Source organism: Eulemur rufifrons, chromosome 16 (assembly GCF_041146395.1).
Source record: "Eulemur rufifrons isolate Redbay chromosome 16, OSU_ERuf_1, whole genome shotgun sequence".
Taxonomy (NCBI): domain Eukaryota; kingdom Metazoa; phylum Chordata; class Mammalia; order Primates; family Lemuridae; genus Eulemur; species Eulemur rufifrons.
In genome coordinates this window covers 81,624,390-81,649,813 of record NC_090998.1, presented here as the reverse complement: position 1 = coordinate 81,649,813, position 25,424 = coordinate 81,624,390, and positions in this window count along the sequence as shown.

Below are 25,424 nucleotides of genomic sequence, written 5' to 3'. Positions count from 1 at the left end.
TCTAGGAAGCTCAGAGAACACCAGGCAGAGTAAATGCCAAGAACAAAGCAAAACAAAACAAAACAAACAAAAAAACCCCCAAACCCCAAAACTACACATAGGCAAATGAGATTCAAACTTCAAAAATCAAAGATAAAGAAAAAAATCTTAAAAGAATCTGGGGGCGGGGGGGAGGGCAAGGAACATCTTACCTATAGAGAAGCAAAGATAAGAATTACATCTGACTTCTCTGAAACCATGCAAGCAACAAGAGAGTAGAGTGAAATATTAAAGTCTTGAAAAGAAAAAAAATCAATTAAAATTTTGTACCCTGTGAAATTATCCTTCAAAAGTGAAGGAGAAATAAAGACTTTCTCAGACAAGCAAAACTTGAGAGGATTTGTTGCCAGTAGAACTAACTTGCAAGAAATGTTAAAACAAATTCTTTAGGGAAAAGCAAAATGATATACATCTGAAACTCAGATCTACATAAAGAAAGGAAGAGCATGGGAGAATACATTAGTGAAGGTAAAATAAAAGCTTTTATTTTTCTTGTTCTTAACTGATCTAACAGATAACAGTTTGTTCAAAATAATAATAGTAGTAATGTATTTGAATATGTATACCCACATACATATGTATAATTTTTAATTTTGTTTAAGTGAAATGAATGATAGCAAAGATACAAGGGATGGGAGAGAGAAATCATAGTTTGTTTGTTAATATGAGGTACTGGCACTACCATGAAGTGGTATAGTGGACTTGGGTTAATTGTGAATATATGTTGAAAACTTTACAGTAACCACTAAAAAAAGTAAAAGCAGCAGCATAATTAATATGCTAAGAAAGGAGAGAACACTGAATCATATACAATGCTCAATGAAAACCACAAAGGACAGAAAAAGTGTGAAAGACAAAAGGAACAAAGAACAAGGACAACAAATAGAAAACACATATGGTAGATATGAATCCAACTATATCAATAATCACCTTAAATGTCAATGGTCTAAATACAACAACTAAGAGACAGATTGATAGAGTAGATCAAATAACAAGACTCAATTATGTGTTGTCTACAAGAAACCCACCTTAAATATAAAACACATATAGATTAAAAGTAAATGGATGAAGGAAGATATCATGCTGACACTGATCAGAAGAAAGTGAGAATAGCTATATTAATTTCAGCGGAGCAGACTTCAGAGCTATGAAAGGTATTAGGGATAAAGAGAGGCATCACATAATGATGAAGGGGTCAATACCCTGAAGGCAAAGCAATCTTTAATGTGTATGCACCTATCAACAGAGGGTCAAAATACATGAGGCAAGAACTGACACAAGGGCAAAGAGAAATAGATGAACCCACTATTACAGTTGGACACTTCAGTGCTCCTCTATCTGCCTGCTGGATCTGCCTAGAAATGGACAGATCTAGCAGGCAAAAGATTAATAAGGACATATGTTGAACTAAACAGTACCATCAATCAAATGGATATAATTGATATGTATAGACTATTTCATCCAACAACAGAATACACATTTTTCTCAAATTCACATGGAACATTCACTGAGATAGACTACATTCCAGCCATGAAACATACCTTAACAAATTTAAAGGAATGGAAATTATATAATGTCTTCATTCAGACCATGATGGAATTAAACAAGAAATCAATAACAATTTTGAACTTTCATTCCTCAACTCAAGGAGACTCCTGGGCTCTATGTCAGCACCTCCTGGGCTCTATGCTGCCCCCTGGAATATTTCTCCAAGCAGTAATCCAGGAAAATCATTAATTTATCTTCTATCAGGGATCACTGTCCTGAGTTGCCTGCTGCCCAACGCCACGCACTACCATCATTTCACAATTTTGTCTAGTGTTTAGTTGTTAAACATGGCAGACTAAATCCAGCACTTGTGAGTCCATCATGACCAGAGGTAGAAATCCTATCATTGCTATGTCAAAGCCCTCATTTTAGCTTTCTTTGTCACACAATTAGTAGTTGGGTTGGCCTCAATGCCATCAGGCTACTTTCTGTGTGAAAGTCACAGTTATGAGACATACAGGCACCCAAATGTTTTGTCTACCTAATTTTTCATTTATAGTCAACAATTCACATTTTGCATTTTCTTGTACATGTGTTCCATAGTGGAAGCTTCAGACCAAAAGCAATGAAAGCAAGATAACTTGTGACAACTACAGGTTACAAAGTATCTTCAGGTTCTGGTATAGCATCTATATTTAGCCCTTGCTCCCATTGTACCAGTGAACTAAGTTGTATGGCCTTTCTTCCCTATCCCAAAATAAGCCCTCTGCACGAACCCAGCTTTCCTACATAAGCCTGCACTTCCTCTGTGTGTGTGTGTGTGTGTGTGTGTGTGTACATGTGCATGCTGGGTCTGGAGGATGGTTGGCAGAAAATCAAAGCAAAAATGTTCATACAATCTACCATTTTGTAACCTACATTATAACATGCACCATGTGTCAAATAACTTAAAATACACCATGACCTATAATCTTCCTAATTTCCCCCCAAAATAAGTGCAATTCTTATGCTCATCTAACAGAGGAAGAACCTGAATTCAACAGCAAATTCCTCAAGGTCACACAGTAGATGTCTGTATAAAGCCCAGTTTTGAATACCTATCCGTCTGTCTTCAAAGCCTTATGTACTTAATCACCATCCTCTTCTGGATTTTAATAGCTTACTTCCTATATTGCCTAGAAGGATGGTAAACACATGGCTGGATCTCTATAAATACTTTTGCATTTACTGACTGCTTGAGATAGATTCCTGTAAAAATATTTTAAAGTGCTTGTGTTCTTAGCACTTAACTCAATCGCAGTACCTAGCACATAGTAAATGTTAATAAATATTTTTGCTTTAATATGCAACATAACAACTATCTAAACAAAACATACTACTATAGACTGTGATTTCTCTCAAGTTTGATGGTGGGTGGCATTTTTTTATCCCTATTTGCATGCATTTTTGTCCATTTTAATATAGTGTGCTGTTTTTATTTTATAAGGTGAGATAAAGGATAGTTTTTAAAAATATTTCTTTCTTCTTAACCAATGGAAGTCTAGTTATCTAGCCCAAGAGGCAATAAATTTAATATTACCCCTTATCTTTTCACACAGATCTAACATAAAGTAATTTTGAGAAGACAGCCTCCTGAGTGTTGACAAACCCAGGGCAAAAAGGGAAATAAAACTTGTTTTAGCTTCTCCAGCATCCATTCACTTTTATCCTATTGTCTATCCCACTTTGTGCTGCTATAACAGAATACCACAAACTGGGTAATTTGTAATAAACAGAAATTCATTGGCTCACCATTCTGGAGGCTGGGAAGTCCGAAACAATGGTGCCGGCAACCAGCGAGGGCCTTCTTGCTGCATCACTACATGGTGAGAGAGAGAGCAAGAGCGGGTGGACCCACTCCCAGGATAACAGCCCTCTTGACCTTACACCTCTTGAAGGTCCCACCTCTTACCCTTATGATGGCAACTAAATTTCAACATGAGCCTTGGAAGGGACAAATATTTGAACCACAGCACCGGTCAAGGACATTCTAATTGTTTTATGGAGAACTAATCCTCCCTTACTCTCAATTTATATGTTGCTGGAAGTTCACTCCATCTTCTCTCACCACCACCCTCAAGATCTAGGAGTGGGCATATGACCTTACCCTGACCCTTTGATCTAGCACATAGCCATGACACAGTGATCTGGTTTGCACCTGATTCGTTCCCCTTTATGTTTTATCAGAGCTAGGCCCATGTGGCTTCATTCTGAGACTGTCAGTGAAAATATTAGGAAAGAAACATTTTCTATTTTCTGGACTGGGAACTTGTGGGAGAGAAGCCTGGAGCTGCTGCTGGTCATCTTGTCACACCAAGAGGGAGCTGGCCTGAGAATATCACTGATGGAGAAGAAAGCTGTGATTTCTAATGATACCAGTTAGGCCTGTGAAACCAGCCTGTCTTGAACCAACATCTACCCAAAATCATACACGTGGCCTAAAACAATTCCCTTTTATGCTCAAACCTGTTTGAGTTTCTATCATTTGCAACCCAAGAGTCCTAAGTGAAAGAAGATCAGGATTTACCAAACACCTACTATGTCCTTCTCACCTTGGGGACATTGTATTTATCACAACATAGTTAGAGTATGTACTAGTCTTTCCCATTTTATAATCAGGAAAACTAAGACCCAGAGAAGTTAAGAAACCAGGCATATACAACCAAGAAATAGCTGAACTTGGATTCAATCCTATGTCTTCCAGGCTCTAAAACCTAGGTCCTTCTACTGCTGAGTGCAGCAGGAGCAAATCTCTGTGATAAATAATCCTTTCCAGTGGGATGTGTGTAAAGCATACGAAACAGGGAGACAGATTTCTAGTTCCCCCCCCCCCCGGCCCCCCGGGCTTACCATACCTTTCCGTACGACCTTGAGCACGTTTCCTCTCTGAATCTTAGGGTTTTATTTCTTTTTGGTTTTGTTTTTTGGTGTATGAAACCATGGGGTTTGGACTAGATGTCCCATTTCCAAGTTCTTTCCAGCCCTAAAAATGTAGAATGTCAATTCTTGACTATTTTCTTGAAATTCCCAAGTTAGGTACTGGAAGAACCAGACATTGAAGCCAGCCAATAAGCGAAGGTTCCCTCAGCAAACCTTCTCTCCTAATTTGGGCAAATGGGTGAGGTATGTGTAATTAAAACTGCAAAAATAACAAGCTTCCGGCCAAGTTCTACCCTTACTTAACCATACTCTTGGGGGTTGATTTGAGGAGGGGCAGTGGATGTAGAACCCAGGGTGGAATTTGGCCTCATATGTGAATTCTTATAACTTCCAAATGATGTCAGTGCACTTATTCAAGAGACTGAGAAAGTGCTGAGTTTAGTCTATTCACCTCCATAAAGAAAAACTGGAAACCACTGGGCTGGGGCCAGCGTCGACCAATGTTATAAAGCTAAGAACACTTTTGGCAGGGCAAAGCCATTTGGGGAGAATGATACTCAATTCATGCTGATTTATGGTGTTACCTTTCTTTCTAATTAATAATTTGTTCTAAGATAGGGAATACAAGCCCCATTCTTGCAACTGGCTCAGAGAAAATGGAACTGCTAGAAAGTTTCATCATTTGTTAATCTCAGAACCACCGAGGTTATAGAAATTGCAGCAGCACCTACAAAAGTTCTCATTCAGAAGACAGTAAGAAAGCTATTGAAAAAATTATCTAGATCAACTAGAAATAGTTTTGATTCTAATTAGTCAAATAAAGGCTTTTCTTTGTGTGTGTGTTTGCCTGAGAACTAGCCTCTGTTAGGGGTTCTAGGCAGAGTTTTGATGATACTAAGAACCCGAGAAAGCCAACATTCTACCTGAATCCAGCCATCCTCTCCCACAGGGAGTTCCTAAGGTATAGTGGGTGTGAGTAGAGTGGGCTCCAGAGTCAGGAGCTCTAGGTTCAAACCCTTGCTCCATCACTTACTAGCAAGAAAAGTTGGGGCAATTTTTTTCTATCTGGAAAAAAAGGAATAACAATGGTACTTTCTCACAGGGTTATAAAGATTAAATAAGTTAATTCATGCAAAATACTCATTTTTTGCCACATAGCATGCATTCAGTGAATGCTAGCTATTAATCCTGAAGATCCTACACACATAAGAAACAAGATCAAATGTAAACAAGGTACGACTTCATTTTTATCAGGACCAATGACTGGCATATCCAATGCGGAACTCTAGTTAGACTGAGGACAGCTTGCAACCTGGTCTAAGTGTCTGCAAGGTCCCCTGCCTCCCAGACGAAAAGTTTGGGTCTTACCACTTCCTGGCTGCGCCATATGATCCAGGGACCAGAGTTTTCATGACGACATTTAGGAAAACACACCCAAAAAACAAAAGACAAGTACAAAGCAGTCAGACACCAAGGGATCTCAGCTCAGCCTAGCAATGTCACATCACGGCAGCAGCAAAAAAGAAGGAAAGAGGGGAGAGAAACAAGTACTTGACATTTGAAAACACCATGACAATATCCATTAATAATAATAAATATAGCCTGGTCTATGTCCAGAATCTGGCCAATCATGTAAGAACTCCTCTTCATCTAGAGGAGGGTGAGGAAGGAGCAGGAAAGGAGACACAACGGGACTTAAATGTCCTCCCCCCTCCACCCTAAGCCCCCTTACTTTGGTGATTCTCAAAACATGGTGGGCAAACTATCCCCGTCAGACTCACCCGGGATGCAGACTCCTGGACTCCTGGCAAACGAACCAAAATTGAACATTTGGGGTGAGGATCGAGAATCTGCATCTTACAAGTTCCCCAAGTGAACTAAAATTTGAGAACCATTTGGCTAAGTCACTGTGAAGACACTGAGGAGCAGAGGTGGAATTGTAATGAGGGAGGAGCTACAACCCTGGCAGCCACGCCTTCCAGGCATTGGAAAGAGCATTGGCTGAGGAGGTTCCAGGTCTTGTCTCTACGATGGGGTCAGCCATCGGAGGGTCTGCACGTGTCACGGTGTTTGCCTGCCTCTCGCTTTCCTCGTTTGTCAACATAGAAAAGCAGCTCTCCCTCACTTTGTTCATAGAGGTTTTGTGAACATAAAATGAGCTGATGAGTGAAAAAGCTTTTAAAATTTATATAACCTGGCCAGACACGGTGGCTTGCACCTGTAATCCTAGCACTTTGGGAGGCCGAGGCTGGAGGATTGCTTGAGATCGGGATTTCCGAAGCAACCTGAGCAACATAGCCTGACTGCATCTCTACAAAAAAATACAAAAATTAACCGGGCTTGGTGGTGTGCGCCTGTGGCCCCAGCTACTTGGGAGGCTGAGGCAGGAGGATCGCTTGAGCCCAGGAGTTTGAGGAGTGAGCTATGATGATACCACTACATTCCAGGCAGGCAACAGCGTGAGATCCTATCTCAAACAAACAAACAAACAAAAAAACCCCTTATATAACCTAAGGAATTATTTATTCCTATGAACTCAGAAATAACCACCCTTCCCCACTTCCCCTGCAGTTATGGGGAATCAGAGGTTTGTGTTTTCCTCCCAACAGCCTCTCCACAAAGATCATATTCACCAGATAATTGCAGACTTTATTTTTTTCAACTTGTGGATTCAGTAACAGGACAGATGCCCATAACTAATGGGAAGGTACCACCCCATTTCAGGCAAAAACATTTTTAAAGAAAATCTATCTTCTCCCATTAATATCATCAAACAGTCACTGCATTCTGATGCTACAGCCCTCCCTCTTGAGCTCCAGGCCTGGGTGTCTCCACCTGGATTTGCCTCTGCTCAACTCCAAAACCTCTGTGTATCCTAAACCGAACTTCTCATTTTCCATCCCAAACAGATGGGTCCCTCCTCTTGACTTCCTCATTCTGATTAATGGCCTCACCATCCTCCCAGCACCTCCACCTTGAGAACCAGAGTCAATTTGGACCCCTTCACATCCAATCACTCTCCTCATGGAGACAGTTCCTCTCTCACGCATTCTTTCCTCTCTAGTGCCTCCACCACTGCCCTCATTCTGGCCCCCACCCATCACCACTTTGGCTCAGGCACATGGCTATGCAGTAGTAAAAGTGTTGGAAAATAAGATCTTGAACGTCTGCTTAGAGCTGAGCTGTTCATAAATAAGTGAGCATACCATGAAGGCAAAAGACATCATTTATGTTGATGTGCTTGCTAATTGGCAAGATCCAGGGAAGGATTTTAGGGCTCTTCCCCTGGGGAACCTCTGCTTTGGAACACACTTAGGGAAGCTTCTAGTTGAAATTGAAAGCAGCATCTCTCCTGGGAACTCTGAGATCCACTGAGTGATTTGGCTTGTTTATTTCACCCCCACTGTATCCTTTCCTGAAAATAAACTACATTCCACAAAGATCTTTGGGGTTAGATTCTTGTCCCATGACAACCCCCTAAGGATTCAAGGCAGGAAGCTAGAAGGGGCGGGTCCACAGGGAATCCTTAAGCCACTATGCCGGTCCTGGACTGCCTCCCTTTGGACTTCTGGGTGTGTATGACTGATAACTCAAGCCATTACTTTAAGCTTTCACTAGTCAACTTTTCTGCTGCTTGTGACCAAATGCAACCTTGACTGGGAATGAAAAGACAGAGCTGGAACTCGAGCCCCAGTCTGTCTGACTTCCACACCTATTCTCTTAACCGTCACTCTGTGGCTTATCTGAGGAGAAGCCATGCCCGTAGCTGTGCAAATGCCGAAGAAAGAAACGAGAAGTCCTGACGAGTGAAGCCTCAGCTAGCAGCTGCCGCTCTGCAGTCCCTGCTTCCAGGTTTCCAACCCGGATGGCCACTCTGAGAGGCACGGCCCACGGCCAGCCAACTCCAAATTGAGTGCAACTTTCAGCACACTGGAAGCTAACTCAGCCACATCTTGGGGATGGGGTTGGAGTAAGACACTGGTTTGGTTTTCAAAACTTGCCAGCAGCTGTTCCTTTCCTTTGACTACTTCCTGGGCTTTCAAATCCCACCCCCCAGCCCCACCTCAGGAAATTTTATGAAACCAAAACTCCATAATTGAAGACACAGCCTCCATCAACATTTGAACCAGATGGTCCTTCCACTCTGGGTGACAGAGAAGAATCCTCTTTGCCTCGAGTCCTAGGAAACCAGCGGCCCCCATCTAATGTGATCTGCATCTGTATCCTGTGGCCTGGCACCAAACTAGAAACCTGGGCAAAAATAAAAACATAAGGTGGGCAGTTCCGTGCTAATGAGAACCTTGCTCCAGAGCATGCCTAAGGCGTTGGAATGAAAGAAAATATCCGAGCAGAAAAAAGGGGGCTGCAGGGAGCTGGCCAGGGAGAGCAGCCAGATGACTAAGAGCAGAGGAATGCGCCATCAGCTTTGATCAGGGTTGACAGGGCACCCGTCCTCTGCAGCAGGTCCCATTCTTCCATGTTTACATTTGTCACATCTCTTTTCCTTCCAAATAAAAGATGCTTGACAGTCTGAATGGCTAATTTGTAAGGTACCAGGGTTCCTCAGCCATCCGTGCACATACATTTTCGAATGGGGAGAGGGCAAGTGGAGGGCAGCAGCTACATTTTGGAGGCAATGAGGCCACGATACCCCTGAAACATGCCCAGTGCAAAAATAACATCGTGGGAGCCATTTCTCTCCGATGTGCAAAACTAGTTTTATGACTCTCTCATCCACAACAGAGGCCAGCGTGCACGAGAGCCCAAGACTTCAAGAATGAGGTTCAAAACATATCTGCAGGAAAAATTTAGTGATTTTGACTCTCTGCCCAGACTAATAAACTTCTTCATGTTTGCAAAATTCTCGTTTCAGTTTCGATTGTCCTGGCCTCATCTATTTCATGAAAAATCAGTTTGCCTTTCTCTTCTCAGGTGTTTAGAGCTGCTAGGGATCTCCCTCCTTTTCTTGTACTAGAACTACGAGGGGGCATGCATGAATGTGCACACATGTGCCTGAATGCATGAACTTTGACAGCAGAACAAACACGGGGTACCAGGCACCACTGAACCTTGCATTCTTGATTAAAGTTTTGGCTACAATAGCTGGGCCTGATCCAGCTGATTTCAGTTTTACAAATAACTTCAAACTGTTGATCAACTACGTTTTCGCCTTTAATCAGATCCACCATAGGAATACCGAACTCCCTTAGTTCAGCCAATCAGCATACCTACTGGAAACTGAGCAATTGTTCTTCTGAGCAGACAGAAGACATGACTAACATAGGACCCAGGTCTGTAAGATATGACAGTGCAATAGAGACAAACAGCATAAAGCAGGGAGTCTTCACTGGGCCTTTATAGACTATTGAGGGAGGAACAAAAGAGTATTGGGTTTATGAACCCCTAAATTTGAATGAGGTTTTATGTATTAAGTGCATGTGTAAATGTTTCTTGAAAATGACTCTTTACTTTGCACCAGATTCACGAAGGAATGTGGGATGCAGTAAAATGTTATGGGAGAGATTATTTCCTAGGAGGCTCTGGAGATAACCAGGATGCTTGGGCAAGGGACTGGGTCCCAGCGAACCTCGGTTTCCTCATTTGTGGAATGGGGGTGACAACATGAACTTGTTATGATGATTAGATTTAAAAATGTGTGAAAGCATTAGTGTGGTGCCTGGAACATAGTGAGCCATCAGTACATATTAGGCATCATGAGAATGGAGGCAGAGAAGAAGGAGAAAAGAAGGCATTGGTGTAGGGAATTTTTAAAAAAACTACTACACTTTGGAAGTACCAAGTGCTCTGGAGCTGGGGAAATCAAAGAAGGCTGCTTGGAGGAAGTGAGGCAAGATTTTGCCCCTGGAGAACAAAGGGGATTCAGATTGGCAGAATGAGTGTTAGAGTTCGAGGTAGGGTAGGGGGAAAATTAAGAATAAAGATAAAAATGGGGTTAAGAATTTAGGGTAAGGGCAAATTAAAGTTTAGTCTTCAGGTTAGAGGAAACAGGAATATCGTAACATAGAGAATTAGTAGAGTCCAGCCAAATAAATGATGGGAAGGAAAACTTGCTAGGACAAATGGCTCATCTTGCTTAAAAGTGAGTGACAAATTGGACAGAGAGAGTCTTGAATCAAAGCAAGCAGTTTCGCCAGAGTACTGGGATACAGCAGGCTCCATAAGCCCACGTGGCTTTTTATGCAGGTTGGCACAAGGCAACCCAGGTTTATGCCATGAACTCCTTAATGACAAGGGCCATGCTTTACTCATCTCAGTGTCCCCAGCTCCCATTCCAGTGCACAAAACATGGTAGGTGCCCAATAAATACTTGCCCCAAAGTCCAGACTAACGAAAAGATTCTAGAAACATGGAAGGGAAAAATGTCACTCCACAGCAAGCGCATCTCCAGTTCTCCTGCATTTATCATCATTCTCTCTTCCCTAAGTTCCTATGGCCAATGCTCCTAACCGTGCCTTGTGCTACTTTCACTCGGGACAGAAGGGAAAGCATGATGTGCCTTCTCTTCTGGATCTTCTGCTTCCCCTTCTAAAAACCGCTTTTGAGATACAAGTTTCTATAGTCAAAGAAATAAAGGAAATAATCTTCCAAATACAAGCTCTGCTACCTCTCCATGTGTGGCCCTGGTTAAGTCTTTGAACCGTCTCTGCTATGTGTTCCTCATGCGTAAATTTGAGTGTTAACAACTACCTCATTGGGTTGCCATGAATTTAAATAATATATTTACTAAGAGAGTTACCACTTCTGGTGCTTTTTACTCATTCCTAAAGATCTATGTATCCTCTTCTTTTTCTTTCTGGATATCTTTTTCCTGCAGACTAAAGAATGTCATTTCACATATCTTGTCATGCAGGTTTGGTGGCAGTGAATTTGCTTAGCCTATCTTTATCTGAAAATGTATTTATTCTGCCTATGTTATTGATGGATATTTTTGCTAGATATAGAACTCTGGATTGAAAGGGCTTTTTTTTTTTTTTTTTCCTTTCCACACATTAAAAATGTTATTCCACTGTCTTCTGGCTTTCATGGTTTCTGGTGAGAAGTCAGCAGTAAAAGGCAATATTTTCTCACATATGTAATGTGTCTTTTTTCTCTGACTGTTCTCAAGATTTTCTCTTTATTTATGACTTTCTATAATTTGCCTATCATGTATAGATGCAGTTTTCATTTTATTTCTCCTCTTTGGGTTTGCCAAGCCTCTTAAATCCAAGAATTTGTGTCTTTCACCAAATTGGGAAGTGTTCAGCTATTATTTCTTCAAATATCTTTTTTGGTCCCAGTTTCCTTCTCCTCTTCTTCTGGGGTTATAATTATCTATATTTTAAACTTTTTCATATCCCACAGGTCTATGAGTTTCTGTTTACTTATTCTTATTTTTTCCTTCTCTTTTTCAAAGGAGATAATTTTTATTGATCTATCTTTAAGTTCACAAAATCTTTCCTTTATCATCCCCATTCTGTTCTTAATCCCATCCAGGGAACACTTATTTCAGATAGCATGTTTTCATTTCTAAAATTATCATTTTGATTTTTTATATTAACTATTTGATAAGATTTCCTATCTTTTCATTTGTTTCAAATGCACTTTTCCTTACTTCATTGAGCATAATTGTAAAAGTTGCTTTAATGTCCTTGTTTGATCATTTCAATATACGGATCATCTTGGGATTGATATCTGTTGATTTCTTTTTCCCTTGAAATTGGGTCATATTTTCCTGGATTTTTGAATGTTGAGAAATTGTTTAATTGTGTTCTGGTTATTGCAAATTTTATGTTGTGAAGACCGAATTATGTTAGATTCCTTAAAGAGTACTTATATATTTGTTTTAGTGGGAAGTTGCATTGGTTATACTCTGGCCGCAAACTCTATCACATGTCAGTTCAGACTGCTTTCATTCTGCCCTATTTATGCAAGGTTTAGTCAGAAACTTGGGCCGGGCGTGGTGGCTCATGCCTGTAATCCTAGCACTCTGGGAGGCCGAGGCGGGTGGATCGCTCAAGGTCAGGAGTTCGAGACCAGCCTGAGCAATGAGCGAGACCTCATCTCTACTAAAAATAGAAAGAAATTATCTGGCCAACTAAAATATATATAGAAAAAAAAATTAGCCGGGCATGGTGGCGCATGCCTGTAGTCCCAGCTACTCGGGAGGCTGAGGCAGTAGGATTGCTTAAGCCTAGGTGTTTGAGGTTGCTGTGAGCTAGGCTGACGCCATGGCACTCACTCTAGCCTGGGCAACAAAGCAACACTCTGTCTCAAAAAAAAAAAAAAAAAAAAAAAAAGAAACTTGGAGAGAGATTCCACACAGAATTTAAGGTTCTCCTTTTCTGGCTCTCTCTTCTGGCATCCCTCCATCACTCCCCAAGAGCTCTCTTATTCCTCTGGCTAGAAAGATGACAAGATTTTTGTTGACACTTTAGTTTACCTATACTGTGGCAGCCCTCAGGGCAAAGTAGCAAAAATAGGAAACTTGCCTTATATTTTTTGTTTCCTTCAAGTTTTAATTTCCAAAAAAAATCACCTAATTTTGTTCGCTCTCCATAGCCCTCTTATAACTGTTTTTACATTTTGTCCAGAGCTTATAGTTGTTATCTGTGGAAGCTTCAGTTCTGGATGGCTTTGCTCCTCCACATCTGACGTAAAACCCTGAGGGATGGAATTTTGGACTAAACACTCAGCCAGTGATCTTGCTTCTGTACCTTTGCAAAATGCCCTAAGGTGTAGCTATCAAGATTATCATTAACTCTGTAAAAACTGAAAGAGATAAGCTGAAGAATGAAACTTTTTTCTGGAAGTTACGGGTAATCATTGTGAGACATTCAATAGAAAACTAGCATTCTCAGATTTCCATTTAGAAAGGTACCTCTTACATAAAATAAGATCATACTAATAGAAGAGGTGGACCAAACCTCTTCTCCTCTCAGAGAAACAGTGAGAGGTTAGTATAGCAATTCAGGCAATACGTAAGTAGGACTTTAGCAAGAGCAGTAACAGTGAGACGAGGGAGGAGGGCATGGATTCAGTAGATGGTTGAGATGGTGGAAGCTACTGATTAGATATTAAAAATAGGCTTATGTGGAAAACCAAAGAGAAGGAGCCCTCATCTCTGGCCTGCATAACTGAGCTGCTTCTCCATTCACTAAGATGGAAAATACTAGAGAAGGAATAGGCTGAAGGAGAAATGATAACTTCAGTTTGAGACCTGTTTAGTTTAAAGTGTGAGGGGAAAACTGAGAGCTATTATCTCTTTTTCTTGGGAACAGAGATAGGCTTTATTTTCCAGCCTTCACTGCAGTTAGAATTGCCATATGACTGAGTTCTAACCATAGAATGTAAATGGAAATAATGTGCACCACTTCTGGAAAAAAGATTCCACATACCATCTCCCACGTTCTTTCCCATCCACTTGCTGGTGTCAGTGCCCAGAGTGGCCACTGTTGAAGATGGAAGGGCTTCAGGCAAGCTTGTATGACAAAGTATGTAGAGCAGAGCTCCTTCATTCTGATTGTTCATTGCTGCCAATTGTGGACTGGCTATAGGTTAGTCATGAGTACAAAATAACTTCTCTGCTAATCCACTGAAATTTGAGATATGATTATTAGAGAAGTTCTTCCATTTTAATTAATACAAGATATTTGAAGAACATCTGAGAACAAAGTAAGATCCTGGTTAGAATCAGATTTTTTAATGATATTCATATTAAAGTAGTGGTTAGAGAAGTAGGTATGGGTGAGACCTCCTAAGGAAGCTGTAGGAATAAGAAGAGCAAAGGGTTGAGACTGGAGCCCCCAAACACCCTGACTTTTAAGCATTGAAAGGGAAAGAGAAGCCATAAAAGAGACTGAGAAGCAATGGCCAGTGAGGTGGGAGAAAATGAGCACGGTGGGGTCAGGTAAGCAAAGCACGATCGTGGTTAAGAAAGAGAGAAGTCATCCATGGTAAATGTTAGACTAAGTGTAGCAAGACCAAAATGATCCTTTGGATATAGCAATATGGAGGTCATTAGTGATCTTGTTGACAACAGCTTCAAGAATGTGGCAGGAACAAAGTTAAGCTGTACAGGGAAGAATATTTTCTTAGGCCGGGCGCGGTGGCTCATGCCTGTAATCCTAGCACTCTGGGAGGCCGAGGCGGGTGGATCGCTCGAGGTCAGGAGTTCAAGACCAGCCTGAGCAATGAGCGAGACCTCGTCTCTACTAAAAATAGAAAGAAATTATCTGGCCAACTAAAATATATATAGAAAAAAAAATTAGCCGGGCATGGTGGCGCATGCCTGTAGTCCCAGCTACTCGGGAGGCTGAGGCAGTAGGATTGCTTAAGCCCAGGCGTTTGAGGTTGCTGTGAGCTAGGCTGACGCCACGGCACTCACTCTAGCCTGGGCAACAAAGCGACACTCTGTCTCAAAAAAAAAAAAAGAAAAAAGAATATTTTCTTGAAGTAGCTTAGCAAGTACACAAGTACAAACTAATTGGAAGCTTTGCAGTAAACATAAGGGGGGAGAATAAGAGCATGATTAGTTGAGGGAAGAGTTTTTGATTTTTTATAAGAGGGAAGAGTCTTGTACAAGTTCAAATACTATTGAGAATTAGCCAGTTGAGATGGAGATGTTGAAGCCACAGGAAAGACAAAGGGAATGACTTAACAAAAATCATATAGTATCACATTGACTTCTAAAAGGAAAAGGAATAAGAATTTATGAAGTGACTACTGTGTTCCAGACACTGCTCTATGTACTTTATATCATTCTTCCTTTTACTCTTTTCTAAAATATCTCTTATTACTGTCCCCCTCTCTCACCTCACTCTAATCACAGTGGCCTTCCTGCTTTTCCTCAGGTGTACCAAGTACACATTGCAGCCTTGGACATTGGCATGTGCTATATTAATTCATTTATTTAACTTTTAGGGTTCTTATCCAGGCAATGCCAAAACCAGCCATTTTCTGCCCAGAATGTGAAGTCCATCAGGACAGGGACCTTGTTGGCTATTTTCATTGCTGTATCTCTTGTACCTAGAAAAGAGCCTACCTCTGTGCTGTGAGACTCAGAGAAGTTGTGTGACTTTCCCAAGTCACACAGCTATAGAGTTGTGGGAGCCAAAATTTAGAACCAGTTTTCTTTGACTTCAAAGTACCTGCTTATGTTTTCACACTACACTAAGGAGGGTCAGTCTTGCATTGCGTTTCTCAAACTGGTTGATGTTACTTCTCTACAGTCGACATTTTTCAGCCACAAAATCTGAGCCATTCCTTCCCTTAGCCTGCTTCCCTGTAAAACAAGACATGACTTTAAAATATTTCACTTAACAGTAGCCTTTAAATGAAATGAGGTATCTCTTCTCCACATGAACCTATTAGATTCTACAAAAGAAACCTAACATGAGAGAAATTCTAGTCTAATGGAACTTTAGGATAGATTTTTCAATTTCTGTGGAAAATAACATTGGAATTTTGATAGGAATTGCATCGAATCCGTGCAGTGCCTGACCTCAACTGGCTCACGGTCTGGGGCAAGAGGCTCTTATGCACACAGAGATGTGATGCTATCAACAAGCTCACACAACACACTGAGCAGAGGCTATGAGAGAACAAAGAGAGGGCAACTAGAAGACTTTCTAAAAAGATGAGGCTGGGTAGATCCCACAAGGGTGGTTAGGAATTGCCGAAGCAAAGAAGTGAGATGGGATAATCAAGTTCAAAGGCAAATTTAAAATGATGGCACTGAGGACGAGCCTACATTTGAGTGAAGCTGAAACAGGGGAGGCCTCCGTGGGGTGGAGATGGATGAGTGGCCAGTGAGAAGGCTACCAAGGCAGAGGGGCCACTAAGAAGGGCCCCCCGCTGCTTGCTTTTGATGTCCCTTCTTGCCAGCTCCCACCTCTCCTTCTCTCAGACTGTCTGGCCAGGAACCCTGTTCACTTTTACAATGAACTTGCTGCTCCTTGGTAGACAGTCTAAGCCTAGAAATGGAAAAAGTTTATCTTTGTGTTTATTTTAGTCTCACTTTAAGGATCTTATCTGCAGCAAATCCCCCATTACGGTTCACATAGCAAGACACGATAAGAAGAGCCACTTTAAAAAAAAAAAAAAAAAAAGGACCAATTATTTTTCCCAACCCCATTAAACTGTCATGAAGTTATTCTTTATTTACAAATGCAGATTCATTGCTTACAGTGCATGGGCCCCAAGAAAGGCGGGCAGAAATGAAATCCTGAGGTATACAATGGTTTTGGTGTCTGGACTTCGGGGAAAAATTTTCAATGTTTTATGAAGAATTAGCTTTCATACTAAACGTTATTAAATTCTATCACTGAATTCTTTCCCTTTGGAAAGGACCTTTCAGCCATTAAGCCTGGAGAACAGCCCATGTCGGATTAATTCCAAATGAAATGTAGTAGAGGATCTGGAATCCTCCGAGTACAGACACATAAGTCTCATTAAAAGTGTATAGATGCTCACAATGAAGCCCAACTCAATTATATCCCAAGAACAACAGTGCTCAGACACGCTGACAGGGCAGGGGCCTGGGCAGGGGTCTCCTGGGCATACACAAAGAAGGCCACAGTGAGAAAGCAAGCACCACTCTCCCTGGTGGAATTTTCTCTGGCCAATTGTAAAGGGAAAATCACTTGGAAATGCCAATTAGCCTCACGTCTTTTTGTCCACTTTCATTTCTTTCCCCTTATCAAATCAGGATCTGTGACAGCTTAATCCGAACTCAAACTCTGGGTCAAATATTTAGAGGCCAAAAGTGGTAAAGAAAAAGTCTGAGTGAAACTCTAGCCTGGGACCCAAGTAGAAGACTAATTCACCTTGATGAAATAATTGCATTGGTAATAACTTGAAAGAAAGAAAATGACTTTCTTGGACAAAAAGAGCTGACCTCCCACTTTCACTCCCTACCCCCTTCCTGGGAAGCAGAAATAATGTTCTGCTGCCAGCAATATAGAACAAATATTTGGGGGCTCTGTTTTGCTTTGGGAGCTTGTTTGGTTTTGGTCCTATTTTCAACAGCAGGTTTTTCTTAAAATATATCAAATATTACACAGCTAATAGGAAAACCCCTTGCTCTCTTTGCAGGGCCAACAAGCTTGGGCAAAATATATTCGTAAGGCATGTGAAGGTTGCTTTTGGCACAACAGAAAAATCCAGAAAGTCATGTAGGAGAAGGGCAGGACTACATGGTTGAGAGCTCCTTGGAGGCAAAATGAAGCAAGAAAAGATTCTTTAGCTAATCATTACTGAGCTCTTTGTTGACATTTAATAAATGGTGTCATTAGCATATGTCTTTAACTTCCAGACCTACAACTTTTTCACATTTTAATGTTTCTGGAATTGCTTATGTCTTAAAATGTTCATTGATTTGGTGTAATAGTGTTTCTTCTCTCCATGAAAACTATTAATAAATTGAGAGTGAATCTTGTCATAGGTGATACCTGAATATTGAAGAAATATCATGATTATTATCTAAAATTAAGAAATGACACAGGGAAACATCTCATGGGAAGGGACTTTGACTGATAGACTAGTAAATGGACAATTAACTGGGAAGGCCCTTGAATGCAGTATCTAGGAGTTTGTAAATTTGTGATTCGCAAAGTTTGATGTTTTCTGAGCAAGGGAGTGTTATACCTAGAGGCATTTATAATAGTGATATGGAAGGAATAACAGAAGCATGAGATGTTAGAGGAAGGGAGAATAAAGGCCATTGAAAATGTCCTGATGAAAGTTAAGAGAATCTGAGCTAGAGTAATATCTGTGTCCAGATCTAGAGAAGGGGCAAGATTTGAGGGATTTCTGGGAGGTAGAAAGGTCACAGTTTGACGACTCACTGGATGTTGACCTTCTGCCTTGATTTCCTATTTCACACAGATGTGAGTTTCCTCACACAGTATAAAGATTGAAATGCACAACTCCAACTGGGCCTTCAGGCTGTGAGTCTAGTCTGGATATGTTTTAAAAGCTCCCATGTTCTGCAGCTCACACTAAATTTCTCAACCATCCAGCTTGGGACCCATAGAGCACAGTAAGTATGCCAACACACAAGGCATCCTGAGGACAGAGAAAATGGTTGCTCCTGAAGCAGAGACAAATCTTACAGGTAGCACCACTTATGTCACAAGGAGGAAATACATAGAATGCTGTGTAGAAAACTCTGCTTCACCAAAACTCCAGAAGGGCAAAATCACATCTGAAGTTAAGGAAGGTTTTCAGCTCTAAAAGAATTGATTATATAGATCTAAACCACAGTAGAAAAAAATGTCACTCTGTGGCTTATCATGCATTTCAAATAAAATTCAAATTTCCTAGTCCCATATTCAGTCTACCTTTCTATCTTCCACTGCTTTATGTATTGGTACTAATAATTATTAAGAACAACTACCATTTACTGAGCATTTTCCATGTGTCAGGTGCATTTTGAAAAGCACTTTAAGTTATTAATATTTCACTCAATCCTCATTAAACAATCATTTTATCCAGACTAAATTTATGTGATATATATTATGATTATCCTCATTTTATAGATCAGAATGCTGAGGGTCCCAGAGATTAAGCAACTTGTCTAAGGTCAATATGTTAGTAAGCGACAGATTTGACAATCAAATTCAAATCTAGCCCCTACTATATAGCCAAGTATGACCAACCCTCTCACAAAATAAACAAACAAACAAAACAGAGAGAAAGCTTTGGTAATAATTTGAAAACAAATATTTGAAGGCACTTCAGAATAACTAAAAGCAAAAAAGTAGTGGAGGGTAGTGGAGCTGACATTGAGGGCCAGATAAAATTCTGATAGAGAAACCCAGCCTTACTGGCTTACAGAACCAGAGAACAGACTACAAGGCAATTGCAGCCGCTGCAAGGTATAGGGTATAATCCCAGGAGGAAACAGCCAGAAATAGGGAGCCCTACATTCTGTACATAAACCCTGCTTTAATCTCAGGCTGAGTCCTGAATTATAAATATATGAAGCAGACTCCAACCAGTCACAGAAGAGCAAAAGAATTCAACTGAGATTAGATCTGCCACCTACTGCAGTGGAAACAGTGTTTGTAATTTGAGTTCAGTCAAGTTAAGTGCCCACTAGAAAAAACAACAATGAAATCTACTTTTTGGAGGAATAGAACTAAATCCAAAGCCTCTAGAATGTATCATTCAGAGTGCAGGATACAATCCAAAACTGATTTACATACAGAGAAATAGGAAAATATAATATATTTTCAAGAGAAAAAAAGAATCAATAAAGGGCACCCTGAGATGATCTAGATATCAGAATTAACAGATGAGGATTTTAAAATAGCTCTTTAACTATATTTAAAGGTATGAGGAAAAATTTGGCATGATGAATGAAAAGGTAGCAAAGCTCAGTAGAGAAACAAAAAACATAAAATATAGCCAAATAGAAATTCTGGAACTGAAAAATAAAATACTAAAATAAAAAATTCCCTAGATATGATTAGCAGTAGACAGGGAACATAAAGATAGATCAAGGGTAATTATCCCAATATTAAGACCAAGGGCAAAAAAAAAAAAAATTTAAGGAGAGAAAGAGAAAGATGGAGACACACACACACACAGAAAATATATATATATATATATATATATATCTCTTTAGGGCCCTGTGAAACAATATCAAAATATCAAACATGAATATAGTTGAAGTCCAATAAAGGGAAAAGCAAGAGAATGGGCAGAAGAAAATTTTTAAGAAACAATGGCCATTGGCTCAATGAAGAAATTAAGATGTAAATTTAAATATTTCTTGAAACAAATGAAAATTGAAACACAACATGCCAAAACCTATGGTATACAGAAAAAGCAGTACTAACAGGGAAATTTATAGCAACAAACACCTACCTCAAAAAAGTAAAACTTCAAATAAACAACCTATTGATGTATCTTAAAGCACTAGAAAAGCAAGAGTAAGCCAAACCCAAAATTAGTAGAAGAAAAGAAATAATAAAGATCAGAGCAAAAGTAAATGAAATTGGGACTATAAAATAATACAAAAGATCAACACAGTGAAAAGTTGGCTTTTTGAAAAAGTTAACAGAATTGACAAACCTTTAGCCAGACTAAGAAAAAAAGAAAAAATACCCAAATACATAAAATCAGAGGTGAAAAAGGAGATAGTCCAACTGATACCACAGAAATTCAAAGGATGATTAGAGACTATTATGAGCAACTATATGCCAATAAACTGGAGAGCCTAGAAGAAATGGATAAATTCCTAGACATAAACAACTTACCAAGACTGAACCATGAATAAATAGGAAACCTGAATAGACCAAAAATATGCTACAAAATAAAAACCATAATAAAAAGTCTCCCAACAAAGAAAAGCCCAGAATCTAATGGTTTCAATGCTGAATTCTACCAAGCATTTCAAGAAGAACTAATACGAATTCTACTCAAACTATGCAAGAAAAAAAAAAACAAGGAGGAAGTAATACTTCCAAACTCCTTTGATGAGACCAGCATTACCCTAATACCAAAACCAAAGATGCAACAAAAAAAGACTACAGGCCAATATCTCTGATGAATATAAATGCAACAATACTCAGCAAAATACTAGCAAACCAAATTCAACAACACATTAAAAGATCATTCATCATAATCCAGTGGAATTCCTTCCAGGGATGCAAAGGTAGTTCAACGTAAGCAAACCAATAAATGTGGTACATCTCATAAACAGAGTGAAGGACAAAAACGATATAATTGTTTCAATCGATGCCAAAAAAGCATTTGATAAAATTCAATTTCCCTTCATGATAAAAACTCTTAACAGACTGGGTATAGAAGGACCATAGCTCCATATGATAAAGGCCATATACAACAAACCCACAGCTAGTATCATACTGAATGGGGAAAAACTGAAAGCCTTTCTTGTAAGATCTAGAACAAGACAAGAATGCCCCTTTTCACCATTTTTATTTAACATAGTAATGGAAGTCCCAGCCAGAGCAATTAAACAAAGAAAAAAAGAAAGGACATCTAAACCGGAAAGGAAGAAGTCAAATTATCCTTGTTCGCAGATGATATGATCTCATATTTAGTAAAACCTAAAGACTGCACCAAAAAACTATTAGCTGCCCCCTTGCTCTGGAAGGGACACATTCACTCTTCCAATACTGTTCACAACACAAACATCTTTGAAAAAAATATTCTCAAATAAATGCAGTCAGTGCCTCTGCTTGTCAGATGTACAAAGGTGTAAGAAATCATGTTGTCTTCCAACAACACTCACCCTACAGACTCAACAATTTTACTCATATGTATTTGCTCAAGATAAATAAGAACTTATTTCTGCTAAGACACTTATATAAGAATGTTCATAGTAGCTTCATTTATTATAAATAGTCAAAAACTGGAAACAGCTGACGTTTCCATCAATAGGAGTGTGGATATGCCAACTGTGGTATAATATATGCAAACAAAATAATAATACTCCAGTAAAATGCAACGAAGTACCGTTATATGCAATAACATGGATAAATCCCAAAAATATTGTACTAAGTTAAAGAAACCTTACACAAAAGAGTACCAATTATACAAACCCATTTATATAAATTCTAGAACAGGCAAAATTAATCTATGGTAGGAAAAGATCAAAGCAACGTTGCCTCCAGGGATGTGGGAGCAGAGAATGATCCGGAAGAGTCACGTGGGGTCATGTTTTCTATCCTGCTAGAGCATTGGATCACATATTCATTAAAACTCACTGAATGGCACACTTAAGGTTTGTGCATTTCATTGTATATAAATTTTATCTCACAAGGAAAATTTTTAAACAAACTACAAATATTAAACTCTAGTTAATGACATACATCCAAAGGATTTCGGGGAGATTGGTCTGATGTCTGAAACTTAACTGTGAAATACATAACAATGGATTGATGGACAGATAGAAAAATGGTGTTAATAAAACAACTATAATAAACTGTCCATTTCAAAATCTAATGACAAGCATATGTGTTCACTGTAAAATTATTTCAACTTTTCTGTATGTTTAAAATTTCTCATAGTAAACTGTTGAGGAAAAACAATTAAAAACCAGGCCATGACTATCCAAGCGGAAAAAAACAAAAGACCTCAAATCTATTTGGCTCCAAGACCCAATGTCTCGACTCTCACGTTATCTTTTCCTTATGAATTAAACTAAACTGAGGTCCTCTTATTTCCTCCCAACCCATATTTTCTCACCTCCTTGCCTTTGTTCATGCTGTTTTTCTCACCTGTAGAACTCATTTCTTTTGATTTTTCATGAGCAAACGCTACCAAAATTATTAACGAAAAAATTCATTATCTTCCTTTCAGGAATCCCTTCGTTTATGTTGTCCAAGAACCCCAAGGACTTTTGCAGTCCAGAAGGGCGTCAATCTGGTTTCTCACCCAGGTGAACAGAGATCACCAGGGACTGACCAGTCTTCCGCCATCGTGGCTCCTCATTATGCCACTACGTTGCCACTGAGTGACTGTAGGTGTTGATTCTGGCTACTGTGGCAACTCACCGGGGTCACTGTGGTTCCTGGGAGCAGGGTGGTCCTGTTCATTCAGCACTAAGCACTGAGATGCTCAGGTTCACAAGACAGGAGCTCTTAGCCTTAGCTTTTTGAGGCTCAAACCCTCCCAGACATCAGGATGTCTGATGTTACCTGCCAGATCTTGAACCCAGAACTGCTGTTTCTTTTCTCTGTAGCTTCAGGCAGCCTTTCTTTACATTTTCAAAACACAGAGCATCTAACCACACCCTTTTCCTCAAATTGTGGGGCTATACATCATCTTCTGTGTGAGTAATAATCACAGTATTACCACTGCTACTAATAATAATAGTTATTGGGGACTCAAAAGTGATTTGTTCTTCCAAGAGAAACGTTCCAAGTGATTGAGAGATACCCATACCCACTCCAGCAGGGAAAACTGGGGAGAGAAGGGAGAACGGAGGTGTGAGGAAGTCCTGCTTCCAACAATTCCAAAGCAGTATTACAGCACCTCTCTCACTGAAGAAAACAGTAAAAACACATGATTTTAGTCTCTGATGGAGTATTCCCCTACTTATATGTATGAATATTTTTAAATGTATGTTGATATCATGATGATAATAAGGTACACATTAATTTAAAGACATTGCTAATTTGTAGTGATCTTCTGTCATTTCCTATTTCTCAATAAATGGGTATCAAAAGCCCAGCAACTGTCCTGCCTGTGTGTGGGGCTGTGAGTGGGGGAAAGCAATGCAGCTTTTAGGATATTAAGATAGAGTTTTTATACTCAAAAAGTTTGTGCTATACATCTAATACGATTCTCCTTATTTAATCTCATATCTTATTACACTTTGGGCCTCTCCCACATGCCAGGCATTTAAGTGTTGTACCTGCTGTGATGAGAAAGATGGCACTTTCCTGACTTCAAGAAGCTCGAGGTCCAGCTGGGGAAGCCACGGATTCAGTCATTACAATGTCAGTGACAAGCACCACTGCCGGGAAACACAGAGGGCTAAGGGACAGGTACTCAAGGGAACTTCTCTCACCAGAGGAGGATGCAGCAAGAGTTTGCAAAGAGAGCTCTACTTAAATTCAGGCTTGAAGGATATGCAAGAATTAGTCAATCAAAAGGAGGAGGAAATTATATTCTGGAATAGAGCAGGGAAGCTCTTGGACAATGTCTAGAGGCAAAGGGGAGAAAGGAAGGTTGACAGAGCTGAAAGAAGCTCCCTAAGGCTGGTGTGGAATGTGCTACTGAGGAAGAGACAGAGAGATGAAGTTGGAGAGGTAGACAGACAATGGCCCAATGAGGGGCTTTAGGAGCCATGTTAAGTTTGAGAAAACTGAGATACAAGATATACCAAGAAACATGCTCAAGGTTATTCCGCAAATTAGGCACAGAGCCTGACTGGACTCCCACCTTTCCAGGTTTTAAACCAAAACCTGCCTGTTGACTTCCCAAAGATAGAAGTAAAGGCAGCCATTTCTGCGGAATGAGGAGGACGGGCGGGGGACCTGCGCCCAAGCCGTGTCATTGACTAAGCACAAACAGTAGGCGAGAATGCCTTGGTCCTTATTGCCCACCTGGGACTGTCGGAGCTAATTTATCATAGTGACAGCTCCCTGGATGCAGGTCAGAAGAATTCTTTTTTTTTTTTTTTTTCCTGAATGCTGCTAGTTTAACCTGCCTCTGGCAAGACTTTGCTTTATGACACCAGGATGAAACCTTGTTGAAAATGATGAATGCCTTTTGGAAAAAAAAATAACATTTTGATAAAGACCCTTCCAATCAGCCTCCAGGTTAGAGGAGAGTGGTTTTCCTTGCATGTTTTCACAGTCGTCTTACAAGAAAGCCAGCTTTATCTCTGGGCTCCAAATCAACTAACCTAGAGAGGCCTTTTATGATCACAAATCAAATAAATAACCTGTCTTTGTCTCCAGCTTTTCATGAGGAATTACAGCTGGGGCTGCCACTTGGATTTCAACTTTCTCCCTAAGCTCCGTGTGTGTCTCATTATTCCACTTGCTGCCTCCCGACAGCCCCTGAAGATCATGATTTGGGTTTAAGCTACAAGCAGGGCCTCCCCACTGCCCAAAAAACAGATTATATAAGAGCTTTGGAGGCTTTTTGCTGCACATTGGTATTTTATCCCTGTTATTTAGCACTAGATTTGACCTTTTTCTCATTCATATAATTCTCCATTTTCTTCTTTGGAAAATGCTTCAGCCTGGAGAGGAAGAAAAAAGAAAAAGAGACGGAGGGAGGGAGGAAGGAAGAAAGGAAGAAAAGTGACTTTTGGGAAGCATTTGGAAACCTATTCATGGAAGGGAGAGAGATTTCCCCTTTTCTTGCATAAACTGATGGATGGAGGTACTTCCACCCCTGATTTGTCATTTTCTGGTGATCCTTGATAGCCTGAATTCCCCTTAGTGGGGACAGGATGAGAAGAGGGGCCAGAAAAAGCCCACTGGGAATTTTGT